This window comes from Halichoerus grypus, chromosome 13, assembly GCF_964656455.1.
Source record: "Halichoerus grypus chromosome 13, mHalGry1.hap1.1, whole genome shotgun sequence".
NCBI lineage: Eukaryota > Metazoa > Chordata > Mammalia > Carnivora > Phocidae > Halichoerus > Halichoerus grypus.
In genome coordinates, this window is record NC_135724.1 from 60,674,746 (window position 1) to 60,692,671 (window position 17,926).

At 40.9% G+C, this 17,926-nt stretch overlaps 1 protein-coding gene across 3 annotated transcripts in view; it reads left to right on the forward strand.

The window, feature by feature from the left end:
• Positions 1 to 7,928: 7,928 nt before the first annotated feature.
• Positions 7,929 to 17,926, forward strand: part of RALBP1 (ralA binding protein 1) — a 64,480-nt gene continuing 54,482 nt past the window's right edge. Inside the window, exon 1 of one of the 3 annotated variants that reach the window (XM_036092489.2) lies at positions 7,929 to 8,094. The gene's annotated coding sequence lies outside the window, so the exon portion shown is untranslated. Of the gene's footprint in view, positions 8,095 to 8,458; positions 8,619 to 17,926 lie in introns of those variants that run through there. The other 2 variants (XM_036092495.2, XM_036092488.2) reach the window with 2 other exon arrangements.

A 17,926-nucleotide genomic window follows, 5' to 3' on the forward strand; every position in this document is an offset into this window, starting at 1 on the left:
ATCCAACCAGACCATAGAGCTTAGAGAGGTTTAGAAACTTCCCCAAGGGTCATCTGTAAGTAGTGACAAATCCCAAACTCAACCTCAAATATATCTGACTTTGGGGAGCATTTCACTGCCTTGGTTCATTTTTTTTTTCCAGCTTAAAATAGGAATTTTATTTTATTTTTATGTAGTTGACATATAACATTACATTATTTCAGGTATACAACATGATTTGCTATTTGTATACATTGCAAAATGATTTGTATAGTAAGTCTAGTTATTAGACCCATCACCAGACATAGTTACAAATTTTTTTGTTTGTGATGAGAACTTTTAAGAGCTATCATATTATTTCATATAAGGGCCAGAACAACCTTACAAAGTAGTTAGCATTAGGACTGTTTTTGCAAATGACCTTGGACAATTGTTAAGAAAATACATTCATAGGACAGAGGTCAGCAGAGTACAGTCCATGGGCCAAATCCAGTCCTTCACATGTTTTTCTAAATAAAGAATTTTTGGAACATAGCCACACTCACTTAGGTACCTATTGCCTATGGCTGCTTTTGAGTTACAACAGCAGAATTGAGTAGTTCTAACAAAGACCACACAGCCCAAGGAAATCTAACAAACGTACTATCTGGCTCTTTAAGGAAGAATTGCTGATTCTGATGTACAGTAGGAATTAGAGTTAACATTCAAGCTCAATTCTGCCAGATTCCAAATTTGTGCCCATTTACCTAGTCTAATTATACCTGTTCGTTGTGTGTACAAATTCTTGCAAAGTTTTTGACAGTATTTCTCTTCTTCTTGCGGACATGTCAGAGTGGTATGGTCTGGGTGATAGTACACTTACGTGTTAATTTGGTGTCTGTGGGGAAAGATCATCCCACAGTCACTCCAGCTGAACTCCTTGGACCTTACCGGTCACTATAGTAACTGCAGCCTCCGGCTGCTGGAATTAAGTGCAGCCTCCCACCTGGCCTCTATTGCTCTGGGGCCCCATCTTGCTCAAGAGCATTGATAACTTGGCTCTGTGCTTTCCTACCATCATCCCTGACTTGCAGAAACTCTCGCTGAACCCCTAAGTGATGCTGGTGCCCCTCTAACAAGCACATCTCTAATGGCCTTGCTGACTGGTGTGTCCTGGGACCCTCCTGTGGACCATAATCCTCTGGTGGGTCTTCTGGTCACCCATCATATATCCATTCCAACACGCCTGCTTCCCTCAACCCTTCTATTCTTCCCTCTACCATGTGCCAGGGAAACTCAGACATTTCTGCTTCACTGAATGTTGGTCATTGGTTTTTTGCAAGCTTCTAATTAATTGTTGCCTGAGCATCAGGTTTGCCCTATTCCTTTTACCAGTCAATTCAAGCAACTCTTTTGGTGGAGTCTCTTTCCTCCATTATCAGGCCCAGCATGTGCCCATCCAGGTGATTGCCCTGGCTCCCAGGATGGGCGGTGGGAGCAGCTCCTGAGGAGTATGCTGGTACTATGTAGTGATTTCTAGCATGGCAGAAATATCAGCTGATACGAGGGAAGGGTGGAACATTTGGAAGTCATAGGGTTAAGAGGTGTCTACAGAGTTAACATCCTCAATGGCATACATCCATTTGTCTTTATTCCATATTTCAGAGTCCCAGGTTTTCCTAACCAGGACTTTGACCTTAGCATAGCAGACTTGCCTTTGGCTGAGAATTCAAACATCCTGGAGCTCATCTGTGTCCACTCTTCTACTGCAAAAGATAAGGACCTTTTTGTGTGCTACTATGACTCTTGGCCATTAACTGCTTATTAATGGTGCTCAGGCTCTAATTATTCCTCTGCAGGGTATTAATACAATTTATCAGCAACCATCTAATTCAACTGTGATGGAAGACATGGTTCTCCTCATATTTCTCAAATTCCTGAATCATTTTATCTGCAAGACTGTTCTCCTCTCCCTGGAAATTTTTCCAGCTCACCACAGGTAAAGTCTTTAGCAACTGGGTCACAATCTTGTGCCAGGAGTATCTGTGCCCACCTACCACTCAGGATAGCATTTTCAACATCTGCCAAGTTGTAAGTCAATAAATCCCAAATCTCATCTTTCCATCTGTTCCTCAGACTCCAATTTCTGTGCCATTTGCAATAGTCTGAGTCCTCTGAGAGGTACATGCCAGTATGGGACAACACATGCAAGAGATTTATTAGGGGAAACAACTATGGGAGAAAATGAGGAGAGACTGGAAGAGCTATCAGTCATGATACAGGTATGACCCCTGTAAAGGAGGGAGGGAGGGAAGGAAGGAGGGAAGAGAGGAAGGAAGGAAAAAAGGAAGAATGAAGAAATGGCCATAACTACAATGCAGTTCTAAGAAAGTTTTGGCAAGACTATGGGCATTTGCAAGTCAAATACACCCAGGAGAGGAATCCTGCATCTTGCAGGAATGGGCTTGCCTTAGTACTCCTGCCACTCTTAGTCACTGACTGGGGAGCAGCCAATGTGGGAAGTGCGGCCTTGGGAAGAATGCAGTGATGCATCTGGAATACATCATCTGGGACCATCGGTCGATTAGGGTCCCTACAGTCAGAGATTCAAGAAGGACGTGTCTCCACTGCCACACCCCACATGTCAAAGAAAAAGGGGATCCTTTCCTTTTTTTTTTTTACAAGAATTTACTTATTTCCAGTTTTGAGATATTATTGACATATATGTTAAGTTTAAGGTATATAACATGATGATTTCATACATATATCCATGGCAAAATGATTACCACAATAAGGTTAGTTAACTCCTCTGGGGGAAACATCTTTTAGGAGAAACCAGTAGGTTGACACACTCAACAAAATAGCCCAACCAGACCCCCCAAGAGGGAACGAGGTCCACAAGTCCCAAGCCCCACATACATATACAAGCTTTTTAGTTTCACACTTTCAAATATAGTGAGATAGCCAAGAGTCACTGCACACTTAAGGAAAATCTCTCATATGAAAAGCAGAGACCCAAACAAACACAAACAATGGTCACAAAACCATCAAATCACAACCTGAGAAGAATCAGAGATTATGCAAGGAGAAGAAAACTTCAACATATGTGTCACTGATAGGCGCAGGAAGAAAAGATAGGTTATTACACCCAAGAATAGAACAGGATGCTATATAAAAAAATTAAGAGAAAAAAATTAAGAGAAATTAAAACTATGAAACCAAATGAAAACCCTAATACATAGGTTGAAAATATATTTGAAGAAATTTAAGTAAAAAGACAAAGAGACAGAAAATAGGAGATAAAAGACAATAAAAGTAGAAGAGCATTATAAGGATTCAAGAGCAAATTACAGGAATTACAGAAATACAGAAGAGAGAAGTGGATGGGGAAAAAAGTCATCAATGAGATAATCCATGAAAAGATCCCACAACTGAAATGCATGGGTTTCCGGACTGAAAGGTCCTAACCCACAAAAGAATAAAACTAATCCCAGCTCAAGACGTATCATTCTGAAATTTCATAAAACCATGGGCAAAATAGAGAATTTAAAAGTATTTTTTTCTTAAAGAAGAAAATTTAAGGTTTTTGATGGTTTGTTTACAAAGGATCAAAAATCAGAATAGTATTGGATTTTTCCACAGCAATACTAGAAGCTAGGAATATTCTTCAATATTCTGGGGTAGAATGATTTGTAATCTGTACTTGGTCAAACCAAGTCTGAATTGTCAGCATAGAAAAAAGATACTTTAAAATATGTAAGGTGTGTTGGGGGGCCCATAGCTGGTGTATTAAATTAAGAATATGCAGATTATGACCTGCTGAGTGAAGAGGCACAAGCCACCCACACAGCGTTGGCAGGTAACTCCCTCAGTATTTGAGCTCCCACTTTGGGAAAGAGAAAACCTGGGGGTCCTTTTGACTGAAGGCACAGTTTATTGTTTTATTGTTTTTTAAAAATTTTTAGAGAGAGTGTGCATGGGTGCTCCCAAATGGGGGGAGGGACAGAGGGAGAAGGAGGGGGAGAATCTTCAGCAGACTCCCTGCTGAGCACAGAGCCCAACTCGTGGGGCTGGATCTCACTACCCTGAGGTCATGACCTGAGTCAAAACCAAGGGTCCAACACTCAACCTGCTGAGCCATCCAGGTACCCCTGAAGCTGCAATTTTAACACAAAGAAAGAAAGTAAAACCACAAGATGTATTACTTACAGCTCCCAGAAGGAGGGGCTGGGGGAGGAGGTAGGGAGTGCAATGAGCTGGGGGGAGGGCAGTTCTCTGTCCCAGGTCACAAGGAAACGGAGGAATACTTTTAGATGTTTAGGTTTATCTAGACCAAAACTATGATCCATAAACTCATGATCCAAATTATTATTATTCTAAATAACCGCAGTGTTATCACTGATAACTTTAAAAAACAAATGTTATACTTTAAATTATGACATAAATTTTACCATTTCTCCCTCTCCTAGAAATGATTACATGAAGTGGCATATAATGGAAATGGAAAAAATTTTGCTATATCAGATGGAAGCTTGTAAGGTAAAATTTTTATCTGAATCAGCTTTGTAGTTTATTTACTCCTAGAAAATCTTTAGGATTAGAGAGGACTGGAGGGAAGATACTAGAATGCAGTTTATACTTACGTTTGATTTATGATCGTTTCAATCAAAAGGTGTCAATTCACACTAACTTACAGACCTTGGAGGTTATAAAGTCATTCCTGCAGGAACCAAGGAGATTCAAGAATTCTTGTCATAGATTGCAAATAAATGGCCACAAATTCTTTCCAGTGCCTCCGTGTAGGTGGAGTCTATTTCTTCATCCCTTGAATCTGGAGCTTGGCATATGACTTGCTTTGACCAATGGGGCATCAGTAAATGACCTGCAAACACTTAAAAATTGTTTGTATGCTGAGAATACAAACTAGCCTTTGGAAGATGAGAGATCACTGCAGAGAGAAGCTCAGCCATCTCAACTGCCCCAGGCGAGTCTAATCCCCACCTAACCCACCAACTGACTGTAACTTCAAAAGCAGCAGAATAGTTTAAAGGCACTGAGTTGTGGGGTAAATTGTTGCAAAGAGTAAATGTGAACTCATATAGTTCTGACATCTGTTTTTGTCATGAGCTCTAAATAGTGTATCTTTTATATGATCCATAAAACTATAACATTTTATTATATTATTAAATATATATTTAATAATAAGAAATAAGAAATTTCAACTATGTAACAGTGCTATGACCAGTGAACTGTTTAGGTGCCAGTCCCAAGGATACAGGCAACAGACACTGGATCTTTCTTTTCTTTTTTTTTTAAAGATTTTATTTATTTATTTGATAGAGAGAGACACAGCGAGAGAGGGAATACAAGCAGGGGGAGTGGGAGAGGGAGAAGCAGGCTTCCCACGGAGCAGGGAGCCCAATGTGGGCCTTGATCCCAGGACCTTGGGATCATGACCTGAGCTGAAGGCAGACGCTTAACGACTGAGCCACCCAGGCGTCCCGACACTGGATCTTTCTACTCTGTTCATCCAAGCGTGGGGTTGTCTTTAGAATATTTAATTCAGTTCTCGTATCTTTAAAAAAAATAACAGTATTATTGAGATATAATTCATGTACCATAAAATTGACCCTTTTAAAGTGTACAATTCATGAAGGATATTCTATTTTTTTGTGATGTTGTTGGTTTTGTTACCAGGGTGATATTGGCCTCACAAAATGAATTGGGGAGTGTTCCTTACTCATCTATTTTCTAAAAGGGGATTAATAGATTTGGTATTATTTTTTTTCCCTTAAAATATTTGATATTTTAAGGTAAAATTCACCAGTGAAGACATTTGACCTGGGTTTTTCCTTGTGAGATTTGTATTTACCAATTCAAGTTTTTTACCCTCATATGTCTATTCAGATTTTTTACTTTTTTCTTTAGTTTTGGTAATTTGTTCTCTCCAGGAATGCCTCCATTTTCAGCTATTTTTAAAATTATCAGGATTATGATGTTCATAATATTCCCTTATAATACTTTTCATTTTTGTAAGGTCTGTAGTGTTGTCCCTCTTCATTTCTCATTTTGGTAATTTATGTCCTTTTTTTCTTAGTCGAGCTAAAGGTTTATCAATTCGATCTTTTCAAAGAGCCAGCTCTTGGGTCCTTTTCTCTCTTTCCTTTTGGTTTAGATTCATTGATTCCTATTTTTATCCTATTTCCTTATTTCTACTTAATTTAGGTTTGATTCACTCCTCTTTTGCTACCTTCCTGAGATAGAAGCTTAGATTATTGTCTTCCTTCTAATGTAAGCACTTACTGCTATTAATTTCCCTCTAAGCACAGTTTTGGCTGCTTCCCTTAAATTTGATATATTTTTGTTTCCATCAGTTCCAGATGTTTTCTAATTTTCCTTGTGACTTCTTCTTTGGCCCATGGGTTATTTAGAAATGTGTTCATTTCCAGATATTTGGGGGTTTCTCAGATTTTTGTTTTTGCTAATTTAATTCCACTATAGAAAGAGAACATATCTTGTATGTTTTCAGTCCTTTAAAATTTATGGAGATTTGTTTTGTGGCTTATTGTATGATCTATTCTGGACAATGTTTCATTTGTTTGAAAAGAATGTGTATTCTGCTATTGTTGGAGTTTTCTGCATATGTCAAATATTTCAAGTTGGTTGATACTGTAATGCGGGTCTTCTATACCCATCTTGACTTTCTCTCTTGTTCATTGCTGAGACAGGAATTTGAAACCTCCAACCACAACTGAATTGTCAATTTATCCTTTCAGTGCTTATGATTTTTGTATTACATGTATTAGAATTTCCTTCATTTTTAAAGCTAATATTGAACATGCTAATAATTGGTAATTTAAGTGCTCAAAGCACTTAAAGAGTGCTTTTAAAGCTGTACAAACCTTGGCCTCTGAAACTGAAACCAGTCTTCATGCTGTCAGCTCTTGCTTTCTCTCCCTTCCCATCCCACCCTCCCCTCCGGTTTTGGCCTCATTTATTGCTACTGCAGAAAAGACTTTATGTGTGAAGAACATGGCCATCAGCAGTTATCTCAATAAAAAGCTTTTTTCCCCCTCCCTTTTCTGTGTCCACATAGCGATTTCAAGCAAGGGCTCAATAATGCCCAACTCAGGTCAGTGCCTATCCCTTGGCCCAATTAGTGTTCCTAGAAGCAGAGTATTATTAACCGGCATTGTGACATGCCCATCTCAGTGGGTCAGAGGACACTCTTCTGTTGCCAGAGGGGCAAAGAGAAAGCTTCTCAAGCAGTCAGAAAACAATGGCTACCACAGACCATGTTGGTATCTAATTGTAGGAGGCTCCTCAAAGTCAGGCTTAGGGGGCTGAGTAGAAAACGTGTACAAGGAAGAGACCTATTGTCAGATCTGTCAGCTTATCTGGGAGCAGGACGGATTACGTAGGTTAATCTACATTATACAACGAAGTTCTAAAGAGCGTATTGCACGTAGGAATGGAAATAATTGGGAAGGGCATTTATCCCAAATCATATTTTTCCCCTAATAATCAGCCAACTTTTATAAAACAAGAACACTTCAAAAGACCCGATTTCGAGCCATGTCGTAGCAGAAACATTCTTCAAGTTTTGCTTAGGATTCCTGGGGGGAATTTAGTTATTTTCAGCCTTTCCCACGATTCAGTTATTTCTGCAACCTAAACATGCGGCTGGACAGTTCTATTTCAGGTGTTCCTTTGCAATTATTGAGCCAGAGAGGGCGGTGGAAGACAGCCCCGCACCCCAGCTCGAACCAGGGGCTGGCCCTTGTCAACACCCATTTTAGGAATTCTCAGCAGGCTCCCGACACAGAGTTCTATGCAAGTTTCTCCTCAGAGGCCCAAGGCGCTTCCTTTAACGAAAGCCCACAGCAAGAGTCTCCACCCCAAGCAAAAGATTCCCCACCCAGTCCAAGGCCGGGAAGATGCCCCACCCAGCGGCAGGCTGGGCCGGCCTCCTAGGCTGGTTTAACTGGTTAGGACGACCGAAGCCTGCTGGCACAAAAGATCTGCACTTCGGGAGCTGAGGAGCAGCCGGCTAGAACGTGGAGAGGAAAGCTCTTTCCTTTCTCAAGACCACCGCAGGCGATGCCTTCCAGCAGTCTTCACTGATACTTGCTCGGGGTAGGTGTTACATCCCACCCAGTCCCCCAAGACCAGGAACTGCGCAAGCGCCCGCTGAGCACTAGCGCGGCGCATTCTCTCGCGCGCTCCCTCAGTCTCCTCAGCGAGCTTCTGGGCCGAAGGAATCACGGTGCTTCCTGGGTGTTGTAGTGTCCTTCCTCGACGAAGGGCCCTCACGTAAACTGGGCGTTGGGCGTCCGAGAACTACGCCTCCCAGCGTGCTGCGCGCGAGGGCACAGGGCGTTTGCCCTTGACGGCTTTAGCCGTCGGCACAGAGAGGAGGACCCGGGAAGCCGGCAGCGGCGGGAGGAGGGAATGCGCGTGCGCGTTGGGCCGGCTCGTCGCGTTCTGTCCCAATCATTGTAAACAGGCGGAGGCTGGGGCGGGGTGGGAATGGGGCGCCCGAGGCCGGCTAGGGGCGCAGCGCAGGAGGCGTCTACGGTGGCTGCGGCGGTACCGTGAGCGCGAGGAGGCGGAGGCGGCGGCTGCGGCGGGGGCGGGTTGTCGCGCGGCGGCAGGCACAGGTCAGTGGCGGTCAGCGGTGGCGTGCAGGGGTCGTAGCGGTGCCCCTCGCGTGCCCGGGGAGCCCTCTGCGCACCCACCTCGCAGCGGCGTCTGTCAGGCAGCGTGCGGGGCTGGGCGCTCGCCGCGCGCGGAGCTGGAGTTGGGGGTGGGGGGCGTGGCTGCCCCGAGTGCGGGTTCATCCCGGGCAGGCTTCTCCCCAGTTCTCGCCCCGTTGCCGGCCGTTCCTCCCACTTGCCGGCCGGGCCTCCCTCGTGGCATCCGCATTTGAGATTTGGTGCTCTCGGGGTCCGGAGGAGGAGAGTCGGGAACCGGGCCCCTCCCCACTTGAGTCTCCAGGCCTTAGGGCAGCTCTTGGGCACCGGAAAGGAGGAGAGGGGACTCTGTCTTTTATATAATCACTATTTTTTTTAAATCGCACCCGGAATATTTACCCGTCTCCAGGACTTGCCCAGTGGACTAGGAAAAGGTTCTTGATGTTTCCCACCGCTGGCACGGAAGCAGTGGGGCTCCTTTGGGTGCTGCGGTCTTTCGTTCAGGTTTCAGTGCGAATGGACGAACAGATCCTGGAGTTGAGAATTCTTTTTACAACTCATTTTCAAGTATGCTTGTGCCAAAATGTTCTTATTGAGGTCACCTTTTTTTTTCTTTTTAAAAAATTTATCGTTATGAGAGTGAAACAGGTTTTACAGAATATTCCACACCCCAAGTCTTAACCTGAAATAATTACGGTGTTTCGAGTTTTGGGATTCATTACTTCAGAGCCTCCCTCTTGACCAAGCAGCTTGTTTCCTCTGAGGCCTAGTAGAGTTCTTGAAAATAATTAAAATGTTAACTCGAGATATTTTGAATGTGTATTGTAGAAGTACAGTCGTTTGGACGTGCAGTTCACCCACCATCTAGCCTCATTAGAAAAGCTTTCACTGAATGTTTTGTAGAGTGGAGTGGGCATGTTTACATGCTGCAGCACTTTCCGTAGCATTCCATCATACTTGGCAGTTATTCATAAAGTATTTAAGTGGTGATAAGGAGCAAGCTCACTTTTGGTTTGGTGATTATGGAGGCAGCACTTCTAAATGAAAAAATGGGACTGTGAGTAATAAAAGTAACCTCACTTGACGCCTTCCTGGTTGTCTTGGTGATTTGATAGTTCCTTTCTGAGTGTTTCTGAAAATGAGTAATTGCTGTAAACTGTACTGGCAGTAGGAGAGGTAGGAAGGAAGTTAGAGTGGTTCCCACTTTTCTGAGTGACCCATAGATTTAAGTGGGGTAGACTAGTTTAACAGGAACCACTGAGAAGTAATTCTTTGAACAAAGTATCTTTTTTTTTTTTTTTTAAAGATTTTATTTATTTATTTGACAGAGAGATTGATAGCGAGAGAGGGAACACAAGCAGGGGGGAGTGGGAGAGGGAGAAGCAGGCTTCCCGCTGAGCAGGGAGCCTGATGCGGGGCTGGATCCCAGGACCCTGGGATCATGACCTGAGCCGAAGGCAGACGCTTAACGACTGAGCCACCCAGGCGCCCCTGAACAAAGTATCTTGAAGCAATATGACATAATTTGCTCTCTCTTCAAAATAGTATCTCTCATTTTAGATCTAATTTAGGAAACGAAGTGTTATCAGAAAATGAATATTAACTTTAATTTGTACACTTGTATTTGCACAGATGTTTGCTTGGCCAGGGGAGATTGGGCTTGAACATAACCCAAAAGTGTGTTCTTTCTTTTTTGAAAGAAAATTCCCGATAGAAACTTAAGTTAGTATATGTGGAAGGAACGAGGAAGAATGCGGGTCATTTAGTATAGAGGAGTTACTCTATAGCGGGTACTATGCCAGGTGAAGAGGACTTACAGATGGATTAGGCAGTGACCCTGCTTTCTGGGTGATAAGGCTTTATCTCTTACTTGAACTGTTCTCAAGTACAATATGTTTTTAAGATTACTTTGGAGAGAAAGTATGGGGGTATAGAGGGTGTACAAAGGAGATAGTGATCAGTTTCCTAAGGGAAGAGAAGGAGAGATTGAGGAAGGTGGCGTGCGGGGGTCGTAGCGGTGCCCCTCGCGTGCCCGGGGAGCCCTCTGCGCACCCACCTCGCAGCGGCGTCTGTCAGGCAGCGTGCGGGGCTGGGCGGTGGTAAGGAAAAAGTATGTATAGGAGGGGATGAAAACAGTAAGGATAGGCATTTAGGTTGAAGGAACAGTGTGAGCAGAAGCACAGGAGTCTAAGCCTCCATAATGAGTTGTAGGATCTGCAGGTGTAGCTAGTAGGCAGGGGCCAAATTATGGATAGTCTTACACACAGTTGAAGTAGTTTCAACTTTTATCTTGGAAGCAAATACAAGTCACTGAGACAGGATAAAGAAAACAGAACCCTAAGCCAGCTCAGCCCATTTTAACTCCCTGCTGTGTGTCACATTAGGTACTTAATGCTTTATGTCCTTAAACTTGAAGGTTTAGGCATGACTGAGGCAGAAAATGAGGGAAACAAGGGGCGCCTGGGTGGCTCAGTTGGTTAAGCACTCAGGTCATGATCCCAGGGTCCTGGGTTCGAGCCCCACATCGGGCTCCCTGCTCAGCAGGAAGTCTGTTTCTCCCTCTCCCTCTGCAGTTCCCCCTGCTTGTGTTCCCTCGCTCTCTGTCAAAGAAATAAATAAAATCTTAAAAAGAAAAAAAGAAAGAAAATGAGGGAAATGAACTTAAGGCAGAAGGAATGCTGGATGTGATTAGAGAGAGCATGGAACACTTTGAAGAGCTGGAAGTTGTTCTCTGCAACTTTAACATTGGGTTTATGGTGGTAAGTAGCACATGAGGCTGCACAGATCGGTCCTTGAGTATTGCATGACATTCTAAGGATTCTAGAATTTTTTCCCTATAGGTAATAATAGAGTTTATGAATTTTAATCAGGAAAGAGTCATGATAAGGTTTTCCTCTTAGATCATTCTGGTATTGTAGAGTGCAGATTTCAGAAGGGATGGAGGGAAGATGAGGCAGGGCGCAGAAAGACTGGTTAGGAGTTTTTGTAATAATTGAGATGACAAGGCCCTAAACTAAGAGTCGTGGAGATACAAAGGGGTAGGTTAACAGTACAGTACAAACAGTACGAAAACATTTAGAAGGTAGGATCCATAGGATTCAGTTACAATTGGATTTTAACTTGGGTCATTGAATAGACAATGGTAGAGTACAGTTGACCCTTGAACAATGTGGGGGTTAGTCTAAAATCCATGTATAACTTTTAACCACCCCCAAAACTTAACTACTCAACTACTGTTGACTGGAAGCCCTACAGATAACATAAAGTCAATTAACACATACTTTATATGTTATATGTATTATATGTATTCTTACAATAAAGCTAGAGAAAAGAAAATGTTACTGAAATCATAAGGAAGAAAAAATACTTTTACAGTACAGTACTGTATTTATTGAAAAAAGACCACATCTGAGTAGCCCCACACAGCTCAAACCCATGTTCAAGGGTCAGCTCTGTACTGAGACAGAGGAAGAGGAGCAAGCTTGGGGAGTAAAAGTATTTTAGCTTTTGGATATATCGAGTGGGAGTTGTCTATGAAACATCCAGGTGGAAACATTAGCTACAGAGTTGGGTGTGGGTTTGGAGTCGAAGAGAGAGGTCTTGCTATGAGAGTCAGCAGGCTATATTATAGGTGGTAGCTGAAAGCTTTGATTTACGTGACACCATGTAGGAAGAGTTTACTGATGGAGACTAGTTCTGAAAATAGACAATGGAGAACATTTATTTATTTATTTAAAGATTTTATTTATTTATTTGACAGAAAGAGACATAGCGAGAGAGGGAACACAAGCAGGGGGAGTGGGAGAGGGAGAAGCAGGCTTCCCCGCGGAGCAGGGAGCCCAATGTGGGGCTCGATCCCAGCACCCTGGGATCACGACCTGAGCCGAAGGCAGACGCTTAACGACTGAGCCACTCAGGCGCCCCAATGGAGAACATTTAAAGCCAAATCGAGGAAGAAGACCTGGAAAGGGAAATTCCTATGTGTTTAGAGATGCAGAGAAATCATGAGAAAATGTCATAGAAGCCAAAATGGAATCATTTCAAAAGGAAGCTATCCTTCACAACCAACTCCAGAAAAAAATAAAAATTTTTAAAAAAGGAAGCGATACTTCAAATGCTTTGAGAAGTTGAATAAGACAAGGATTATTAGGAGTCTGTTGAATTTGATAACTAAGTAAGAGCAAGTTTGTAACATTCTACCTAATGCTGCCATTTGGGGAAGGAGCTAGTTTCTTTGAATTGAGAAGTTAATGGGAGATCAGAGAGTGAAGAAAGTAAATGTGGATTAGTTCAAGAATAAACAAATCTTAGCTGTGAAGAGAAGAATGGAAAGAGGTGTTAGATGGTAAAAAGGGTTAAGAGAGTGATTTTTAACATGGCAAAGACTTGAACCTGCTTTTTTCTTATGACAGTTTAATTGAAATGTACTTTATATAATGTAAAATTCATCCTCTTAAAGTGTACAATTCAGTGGTTTTTAGTATATTCACAGAATTGTGCAGCCATCTCCACAGTCAACTCTAGAACGTTTTCATTACCTCAAAAAAGAAACCTTTTACTCATTATCAATCACTCACCATTCCCTCTCTTCCCACCCATTAGCAGCCACTGATCATCTCCTGTCTCTGGATTTGCCTCTTCTGGACATTTCATATACATGGAATCACATATATATATGATCATTTGTGACTGACTTCCTTTACTCAGTATATTGTTTTCAGGGTTTATCCATATTATAGCATATGTCAGGACTTCATGTCTTTTTATTGCCAAATAATCTTCCATTGCCTGGTTACACCATGTTTTGTTTATCCATTGATCAGTTGGTGACTGTTTGAGTTGTTTCTACTTTATGGCTTTTGTGAATAATGCTGATATGAATATTCATGTGCAAGTTTTTGTATGGATGTATGTTGCTCTTAGGTGTATACCAAGGAATAGAATTGCTGGATCATATGGCTACCCTTATGTTTTAACATTTTGAGGAACTGCCAAACTGTTTCCCAAAGCAACTGCACCATTTCATTATGCAGTGTAAGGATTGTGATATCTCCACATCTTCACCAACACTTGTTATTTTCTGGCTTTTAAAATTTTAGCTGTTCTAGTGGGTGGGAATTGGTATCTCATTGTGGGTTTGATTTGATGATGATGACCATCTTTTCATGTGCTTGTTGGCCATTTGTCTATCTTCTTTGGAAAAATATCTATTCAAGTTCTTTGCCCTAAACCCCTAAAATTGGGTGGTTGTCTTTTTGTTGTTGAGTTTTAAGAGTTCCTTTATATATTCTGGATGTTAGACCCTTATCAGAATATGTGCAAATATTTTCTTCCATTCTTTAGGTTCCCTTTTTACTTTCTTGATAATACCCTCTGATGTACAAAATTTTAAAATTTTGATGAAATACAGTTTTTCCATTTTTTTCTTTCGTTACTCATGATTTCGTGTCATATCTAAGAATTCATTGTCAAATCCAAGGATCTGAAAATTCACGCTATACTCTCTTCTAAAAGTTTTTTGGTTTTAGTGTTTATATTTGGGTGTTGATTCATTTTGAGTGAACTTTTGTTCTGAGGTATGGGTCCATTTTCTTGCATGTGGAAATCCAGTTGTTTCATCCCCATCTGTTGAAATGACCATTCTTTTCCCATTGAATAGTCTTGACACCCTTGTTGATAATCAGTTGACCATAGATGTTTGGGTTTATTTCTGGACTCTCAAATCGATTCTATAGGTCTATATGTTTATACTAATGCCAGTACTACATTGTTTTGGTTCCTCTAGTTTTGTAGTACCTTTTGAAATCAGGAAGTGTGAGTCTTCCAACTCTGTTCTTTTTGATTATTTTTTTGTGTGTGGCTATTTAGGGCCCGTTGCAGTTCCATATTAAACTGAGGATCAACTTTTCCATTTCTGCAGAAGAGATTGTTGAAATTTGATAGAGTTTACATTGAGTCTATATATCCCTTTGAGTTACAGCAATACTTTGCTACTTCCAATCTGTGAAAAGGCTGTAATCTCTATGTTGTACCTTTTACCCTTGCAAATGGAATTTTTTTTTCTTTAATTTCATTTTTGGAATGTTTGGTTCTAGTGTGTGGATATATAGTTTATTTTCTGTCTTCATCTTGTATCCTGTAATTTTGTTAAACTCATTAGCTCTAATAATTTCCTAGGATATTCTTATGGGTTTTCTGTGTAAGATCATGTCATCTGTGAATGAATAGAGACAGTTTTACTTCTTCCTTTCCAATGTGAATGCATTTTATTTTATTTTAAAGATTTTATTTATTCATTTAACGGAGAGAGAGCATGCACATGAGCGGGGGCAGGGGGGAGAGGGAGCAGACTCCCGCTGAGCAGGGAGCCCGATGTGGGGCTTGATCCCAGGACCCGGAGATCATGACCTGAGCTGAAGGCAGATGCTTAACCAGTTGAGCCACCTATGCGCCCCTGCATGCATTTTATTAATTATTATTATTTTTTTCATAATTGCCATTGCTTGAACTTCCAGCTCAGTGTTGAATAGAAGTGGCAGGGGCAAACCTCTTTGTCTTGTTCCTGGTCTTAGGAGGAAAGCTTGCAGTCTTTCACCATTAACTGTAATGTTAACTATGGGTTTGTCACTGATGCCCTTTATCAGTTGCCTTCTATCCATAGTTTGTCAGATGTTCTGTTAAATGTTTGTTAATATTTCTGCATATTTTTTAATTAAAACATTTTTCTGTTATTGATTTTCAATGTCATTTCATTGTGGTCAGAGAACATAACTTTGTGTGCTTTCAATCTTGTAAACTTTATTCAGGTTTGTTTGTGGCCTAACATATGATCTGTGTTGAAGAATGTTCCAATGCACTTGAGATGAATCTGTTTTTTTATGCTGTTGTTGAGTGGAGTGTTCTGTAGATGTCTGTTAGGTCTAGTTTGTTTAAAGTATTGTTCAAGTCTTCTCTTTCCTTTTTGGCGTTCTGTCTAGTTGGTCTGTCCATTATCAAAAGGGGGATATTGAAGTCTTCAACTATTGTTGAACTGTTTCTCCTTTCAATTTAGTCAGGTTTTTGTTCCATGTCTTTTAGGGTTATGTTATTAGGTGCGTATACATTTTTAATTGTTATCTTGTTGACACACCTACCCTTTTATCATTATGTAATATTCTTTGTCTCTTGTAATAAATTTTGTCCTAAAGTTTATTTTGTTTGGTATTAGTATAGTCAGTCATCCCAGCTCTCTTTTGGTTACTGATTGCATGAAGTATCTTTTTCCATCCTTTTACGTTCTTTTTTAAATTTAATTCTTAAAGATTTTTTATTTATTCATTTGAGAGAGAAAGAGAGCACATGAGAGCACGAGCAGTGGGGAGGGTCAGACAGAGAGGGAGAAGCAGACTCCATGCTGAGCAGGGACCCCGATGCAGGGTTCAATCCCAGGACTGTGGGATCATGACTCAAGGCAAAGGCAGACGCTCAGCTGACTGAGCCACCCAGGCACCCCCACCCTTTTACTTTCAACTTGTCTATTAGAACTTGAGTCTCCTGTGGGCAACATATAGTTGGATCTTTTTTTTAAAAAAAAAACCGTTTTGCCACTATCTGCCTTTTCATTTTGGGAATTTAACTTATTTACCTTTAAAGTAATTACTGATTAGGAGGAACTTCAAGCCTATTGTGATTTGTCTTCTATATATTTTATATCTTTTTTATTCTTCAGTTCTTTCTTTTTTTTTTTTTTTATTTTTTATTTTTTTTATTTTTATTTTTTTTTTTAAAGAGTTTTTTATTTATTTATTTGAGAGAGTGAGAATGAGAGAGAGAGAGAGAGCACATGAGAGGGGAGAGGGCCAGAGGGAGAAGCAGACTCCCTGCTGAGCAGGGAGCCCGATGTGGGACCTGATCCCAGGACTCCAGGATCATGACCTGAGCCGAAGGCAGTAGCTTAACCAACTGAGCCACCCAGGCGCCCCATATTCTTCAGTTCTTTCATTACTACCTTCTATGTTTCTTTGCAGTGGTATTTTAATACCTTATATCTTATTTACTATATATTTTTGAGTTATTTCTTAGTGGTTGCCCTGGGATTACAATTAACATTTTAATTTGTAATAGTTTGGTTCAGATTAATACCAGTTTAATTTCAATAGTGTATAAAAACTGTACTCCTATAGCTCCACTCACCCTTACGGTGCTTTTGTCACAAGTTGTGTCTTTATACATTGTATGCCCATCTGATTTAAAATTGTTGCTTTATGCAGTTGTCATTCAAATTAGAAAGGAGAAAAGAGATACAAACAAAAAATACATTTTTAAAATTTTTTTAAAGATTTGAGAGAGCACGTATGCGTGCACAAGTTGGGGCAGAGGCAGAGGCAGAGGGAGAGGGACAAGCAGACTCCTGGCTGAGCAGGGAGCCCAATGCAGGGCTTGATCCCAGGACCCTGAGATCATGACCTCAGCTGAAGTCAGACACTTAACTGACTGAGCCACCCAGGCGCCCTGGAAAATACATTTATACTGTCTTTTGAAATTGATATGTCTTTTATATTTACCTATGTAGTTATTTTTACCAGTGTTCTTTATTTCTACATGTGGATTCAAGTTAATTACTGTCTAGTGTCCTTTTCATTTCAGCATGAAGGACTCATTTTAGCATTTCTTGTAGGGTAGATCCATTAGCAATGAATTCATTCAGATTTTCTTCCTCTGAGAATGTATTTTTTTTCGTTCAATTTTGAACGATAATTTTACAACATAAAGATTCTCAGTTGACAGTGTTTTTTCCTTCCAATACTTTGATTATGTCATTCCACTGCCTTCTGGCCTTTATGGTTTCTCATGAGAAGTCAGCTGTTAATGATATTGAGGATCCCTTGTATGTGATGAGTCACTTCCTTCTTGCTTCTTTCAAGATTCTCTGTCTTTGAACTGTTTGATGAAGATGTGCCTCAGTGTGAATTTCATTGAATTTCTTCTGCTTGGAGTTTGGTGAACTTCTTGGATATATAGATTAATATATTTCATTAAGTTTGAGACGTTTTTAGCCACTATTTCTTCAAATATTTCTGCTCTTTCCTCTCTCTCCTCTCCTTTTGGGACTGCCATTATGCTTGGTGTGCCAGATGGTATCCCACAAATCTCTTAGGCTCTCTTATATTTTCTCCATTAATTTTTATGTCCAATCCCCAGGCTGATATATTTCAGTTGACCTATCTTTAAGATCACTGGTTCTTTGTCCTGCCTTCTCAAATCTGCTGTTGAGCCTGTACAGTGAATTTTTCATT